The sequence below is a fragment of the Megalobrama amblycephala genome, linkage group LG5 (assembly GCF_018812025.1).
Source record: "Megalobrama amblycephala isolate DHTTF-2021 linkage group LG5, ASM1881202v1, whole genome shotgun sequence".
Lineage (NCBI taxonomy): Eukaryota > Metazoa > Chordata > Actinopteri > Cypriniformes > Xenocyprididae > Megalobrama > Megalobrama amblycephala.
This window is the reverse complement of record NC_063048.1, coordinates 3,368,813-3,375,492: the sequence shown is the minus strand read 5'-3', so window position 1 is coordinate 3,375,492 and position 6,680 is coordinate 3,368,813.

Sequence of the window (6,680 nt, the reverse complement as noted above, 5' to 3'; positions counted from 1 at the left end):
TTTCTTGTTTTCGCTGCAAATCAGCGCACAGGCAACTCGTATTGCAAGCTTATTGCGGGCTAGCGTTTTTAATAATAATAATAATAATAATAACTCCGGTCCTGCACGCGTGATATCGCGTTGTTTCCTTGTCACGTCTCGCGTGTGTTTGGTTGTGAAACGTAGTTTGCGTGCCAGACAGAGTTGTCGGCGATTCTTCCTATTGTAAAGTCATGCAGTGTGAAACCTTCTGTCGCCGATCCATCGTGCAGTTTGAACACAGCGGCGACTGAATGCTGGCCAAGATAGTCATGCAGTGTGAAAAGAACAGTGACCCGACTACTTTGAAAATCGTGCAGTCTGAACTCGGCTTAAGCCGACGGTCGGCCGTCGGGCAGTTTTTCTTCATCGGCCGACTAAGTTTTCTCAGTGTGTCGGCTGAAGTTGGTCCTCGTCAGCTTTTTTTCGGCCGATTCGACATGTTGAATAGGCGCAGGAGCTTGTTGGGCCATCTGATCATTCTGATTGGCTGTTCAGCTACTGCCGCCCTCTGTTCGGAAAGGAATTTCATCTCACGCAGACGCAGAACTGACGCCTGTTTCACACATAATCCGTCTGCAGTGCGTGTGCGGTCCGTATGCAGTGCGTATGTGTCGCTGAAGCAGGAAGCGGCCATTGTGCTTTCACACAGCACACGTTTGCAGTGCGTAATGTTATATTCATTACGCTTATATATTGACAGCTGCTGGAGTAGTTTAGTACACCTAAACATGACACAAAGATTTGAAAACTTACTGTCGACACCAACAGCCGACGAAACTGCTTCCCTTTTCCTTCGCATTCAAATCTTTGTACAATACATTCTGCGGGTCATACAGAATTTTATGTTTTTCCACCTCAACGATGAGACGAGTGTCATCCATGTCCAGGCCCGGATTAAGAACACATTGGGCCCTGGGGCTATAGCAACACCAAGGGCCCCCTTTCATCTGATTGCCATGCCACAGTGTGTTGTACCACAATATTTTTTTTTTATTGTTATTTTGATATTTTTACAAATCTCATTTTATCAAATCATTTTATATAAGCACAAGCACACTAAATATTCCATGCTATTTAACACATTAAAAACAAATGCATTAACTCCAGATATGAACTCCAAACAAACAGGTTGCAAAAAGCAGCAAAAACATTTGTCATACTTCAGTCATACTTCCTCAATGATTACTTTACCATGAATACTTTAAAGAGATAGTTCACCCAAAAATGAAAATTGTCATTACTTACATGTTACATGTTGGTAACCAGACAGTTGACGGCACCCATTGACTTCCATAGTAGGAAAAAAGTCAGTGGGTGCCGTCAACTGTCTGGTTACCAACCTTCTTTAAAATATTTTCTTTTGTGTTCAACAGAAGAAATAAACTCATTCAGGTTTAAAACAACTTGAAAGTGAGTATGTGATGACAGGATTTTAATTTTTGGGTGAACTATCCCTTTAAGGACAAGGGTCCGCATGCTAACTATTAGGATGCTGTCACTTTAAGACCTGCACGCGTCCGATTTTCTCAACTCACATAAGCCAACTGTGTTTATGTAAGTTAAACCTTTTGTGTATTTGACAGTATTATAGCGCAATCAGACGCGAACGATGAAGTCCAGTAGTCAGGTGCTGTTTGACAGGCTTAAGTGTGTGTGCACGCTTCGGGTGTAACGTTATGAGGTCAGAAAAAGCGCATCTCAGAACAGCACACGAATGACGTGTTTAACTGGCAGGGCTTTAAAGCACATGCAAATGAAGAACTTTTGTGATTGCAAATAAGTGCGGTGTCCCGTGAGCAACTCTACCGCTGTGTTAACATGTAGTGATGGGCAGATCGAGGCTTCATGAAACACTTGAAGCAGCTGAATCAAAAGTGCCGTAATGATTCGAGGCTTCGAAACAATCTGACACCCGTCTCCACGGTGACACCTAGTGGTCAGAGCAGTGCAAATGCAACAAAACTCAGGCCAAACATGCATTAAAAATACACTTTAACAAATGTATTGCAAAAGTTTTATTGAAAGCAAAATCAATTAAATGGAATTAACTAATCATCTAATAAGATTAAATATAGAGTGTCTGTATAATTTGTGTTCTTTTATCAATTTTAAAGGCTTGTTTCTCTGTTCCATGGCTCAAGCTAAACAGGCCAATAAGAGATTAATAACTACCATTATTCATTTTAATTATTCTAATGTATAATTAAAACATCTACAACTGTATAAAACTGATCGGAGATCAGGTAAAACCATAGGGTAAAGCCCTAGACACTTGTTCAATAGTTCTCAGTGAATCTGCATGATTCATGGGTTCACTTTATCATCGCCCTCTATCGGTGAACCATTGAAATTTCGAACTGTTTCGAAACAGTGATGACGTAATGAAGCCTCGTTTACTAAAATCACGTGACTTTGGCAGTTTGATACACGCTCCGAATCACTGATTCGAAACAAAAAGATTCATGAAGCTTCGGAGCTTCATGAAGCAGTGTTTCGAAATCGGCCATCACTATTAACATGTGATGTGAATGTGTCGAGGTCGAGTTGTACGGATGGAGGCACCAGAACAACAACTGATAGAATGTGCTTCAAAGGCAGATAGTGGAGACAAGTCACACGACATTGGTGTTCGTCAAAAAACAGTAGGAAAGTTAATTCGGGATTTTTACACGGGTGATGATGATTTGAGAAAAACACTGACATTCTGAATTCAAACGGCAATAAAATCAATCGACTCGTCCCTGTAAATGTTGAAAACACCTTATGTTTTCATGAGAAACAATTACCATCCGAATAGGGCTTAACTCGTTATAAGAATAATAACTTGCTGCAGCTGCTATCTCACCTTCTTCAACGTGTAAAGCACGCAGATCGGCGACGGTGTCGGTGGGTGAAGATAATTGTGAGCTGCCGCTGCACGCGGGGTCTTCCGCTGGCTTGGATGTTTTATGTGAAGCGAAGTAGTTAGTTAGTTTTGGAATTTTTGCTGTAAGATTAGCATCCCTTTTTTCCCTTTCAAGCTTATTTTTCCTTTTTTGCGCACCACTATCACTTTTGTTTATCATTTTGAACACCAGCGAGGCTGAACAAGCAATAAAGGCCAACTTCCCATTTTCTAGTCTACATGCAATAGCATAACAAAGAGGCGTTTCCCGATGTCATGGCGCGAATTGTAAAGTGATTTTGATTGGACGGTGATTTATCAGTCAGGCACATTTTCCAATCATTTTTTCTTGTTATTTTATTATACACAAATCAACCACCTATGACTTGTCAATCTCATTTCCTCCAGCCAATCACGGGCCCCCTCTACCCGCGGGCCCTGGGGCTTCAGCCCCACCTAGCCCTTATGTTAATCCGGCCCTGTCCATGTCACCTTGTTTTCGAATAGGTTGGTTTAGGTCCGCCTGTCACGTCATTGCCTGCTGGGATGCGAGTTTCCCTCCAACGATGGGGAAAAACATATCTTGATCGCATTATGCAAGTAAACACTGTTCATTTTTTTAAAATAAAATAATTGTTTTGAAATGATACAACTGAACTGTGAAATTGAAATGTTTCCTTTTGGCATGAATATAGCTTGTTGCTGGCATGGCGTTAAATCTTAAAAAAAAAAAAAAAATCTTTATGTAATGTACTAAATGTACAAAGTAGTTTAAATGTGCATAAATTCCTTTTTTTTTTACAATTTCAGGTCAATCCATGTTCATTTTGCCCACACTCGGTACGTAAACGATCGCTGCACTGCTGCAGACGCACCGCTCCTGGAACGCAATGACGGACCGCAACCGCGTGCAGTGTGAACGCTCTAATCCGTTAACATGGGTGCGTAAAAAAATACGCAACGCATACGCACTGCAGACGGATTATGTGTGAAACAGGCGTGACGTGCTACTTGGCTGTCGGCTGTTTAGCGTCGATTTGGTGTGGCAGGGCAACTTTGGACACAGACGCTGCCGACATGAGCCAACCCCACAGTCTGCTTTCGCCACTAGTTCGTCGGCGTCGGCTTGGTGTGTTCCTGCCTTTACGGCACATTTGCTTCAACTGCTTCAGGGTTTCACGAAGCCTCCTTGGTCTGACTCCAAGACATTTTTTTATTTATTTGCTTAAAAATGATTTCAAGCTTTATTATTCTGTTTTGTGTAATTGTAAAAGTAAAAAGGCAATTCAAGCTTATTACATTGTAAGCAGATATGATGTATAAAGTAGCACCCTTTTCCTTTTGTTTGTTATAATTTTGTTCTTGTCCTCTGGCATTGTTGTTATTTCATTTTATTTTAGTTGCTGTGCATTTTTACTTTGAAAGAATATATCTGTATTGTTGGTTTATGGCATTAATAAAAAAAAAAAAAAAAAAAAGAAAAAAAGAGAAATAATAAGTCAATCTCTTCCAATCTCTTTAAGTGTTGGAAGAGGGTGAAGTTTATGATCACGTGTGGTTCAAAGAACAACATTTCTTCAGGGGAAAGTTTTATGTAACAAAACTTGCATTAAAACTTCCCCTTAGACATAATGTTATAAAACCTCGAATCAAACACTAAAGAACAATGAAGATTATTATTATTATTATTCACAATAATAATACTATTCTATTTATTGCTCTTTATTTGTACAAAGTTTATTTGTTCAAGTATTCAGTAAAAACACTAATCTGAGTTTTGTTTGTTTAATAAATCCTTTTGTCATTGAAACTCTTCATCATTTTCATCATCATCGGACTAAAATTTTACATGTAAATTCACAGCAGCTCTTGATTTGCAGTTTTTCAAGTTGAGCTGTATTACAGTACTCTTGTTAATTTACAGGCTTGCTGGAGACCAAAATTGCCAATAAGTTACTGTAAATTTTACAGCATTTTTTTTTTTTTTTTTTTTTAACAATGTATCAGATTTGTAGGTGGAGTGTTTGAGTACTTAAAGCTGGTGCGGTGACTGACAGCAAGCATTAGATTCATCCGCGCTGACGAGCTGTGCCGAGGCACAACGCACGTACAGATATCTGTTCCGCATATGACTGCAATTGCAGGTTTCAAAAAATCGCGGACTGCAGCGTTAAATAGTTAGTGGTGGTTAACAATCAACCGTCATGCCCAAAGTGAGACAAGGCAAAAAGACAAAACAAACTCCAGTTTTTGTGTCCTGGACAGACAGTATCAGCAAACAACAGTGTGAGGTTTTTCACAAGACAACGTTTGAACAGAATTGAAACCAATATACAGCACTCGCCGAAATAACCTTTGTGGGACAGTTTTTTCTCTCTAAAATCCACAATCAAAATAACATAGAGCAATCCTGTTCTGATATAAAGTTTTGTGTGAAGAGAAGACCATGCATTATATCGAATTATTGCAAGAGTTATTGCAAACATGAAAAGTTTTTTTTACCTCAGTTGTGGGGCTTTCTGAAAAATGATGGCCAGGAAACAATTCATTAAAACACTGTAAACATTTGGTTTGGGAAACTCTGTTTTTATAGTATATTAAACTATTTAAGATTTTAAAAAGTTTGTGATAACTCAAACAAGAGGATAAAGTGAAATTTTCGATCGATTAGTATAATCAACTTAATATTTAAAGCCGAGAGAACTAACAACTTTTTTTGTTAATGAGTCAATCCACACAGGAGGAACAGCATGTGCAGTTTGATCATTTTTTTTTTTTTTTTTTTTTTTTGTATGGTTCCATTATTTCTATCAGCATGTCTCTTCCTATCAGTTCCTCTTTACCAGTTACAGCACATGAGAACATGAGAACAATGGACATGAGAAGATACAGAACAACTTACTGAAATGAATGTGCATGATCAATCAATAAAGAGGACAATAAAACAGATTGAGAGCAATGTTACATAATATCACATTTACCTCAGAAAAGTATGTAGTAGTTTTAAAATTTATAATGCAATGCAATACAATGATGATTGAGAAATTAACAAATAAACCTTCCTCAAAACCCTGATGATCATCATGATTTTTCTAAAAAAAAAAAAAAAAAGATGGATAATCAAATAAACCTGAGCTGCTTCAGTCCAGTAACAATATCAAAGTTATTCTTATGTTTACTTGATAAAATTCAGTGCAGATTTTAGTCCCTTTCAATATAGTCTTTCCTTCACAACATAAAGACACGTGAAGCAGAGCTGGAGGTGATCTTTATATGTCTGGTTTTACCTAATGATTTATATAAATGTCATTTAGATCAGTGGTTGGTTTGACCTGATCTCTGATCGTTTTTTTTATTACATGTACAGACGCTTTAATGGCATTTGCATAATTAAAATAAATGATAGTTATTTGGCCTGTTTAGCTGAGCTAAAACTTCATAAAAGAACACATATTACACAGACAATTAATATTTAATGGTATTGGATGCTCAGTTTGGATAGACTTTACTTTTAATAAAACATCTGCAATGTGTTTGTAAAAGTAAAATTTTTATGCGTGAGTTTTTGTTGCATTTGCATGTATATATATATATATATTCGTTTTAAAGGTAAACAGGTAAATCTTACATGTATACATGTAATTAATTATATATAAAATTTATTTTATTCACTTTGTTGAGGTTCTTCCTACGCGCGCTGACGAGAGTCTCGCTGATTGGCGGTTTCGCGCTGACGTCATCTCCATCATGGCGGCGCCCTCGTGCTGTGCATGTG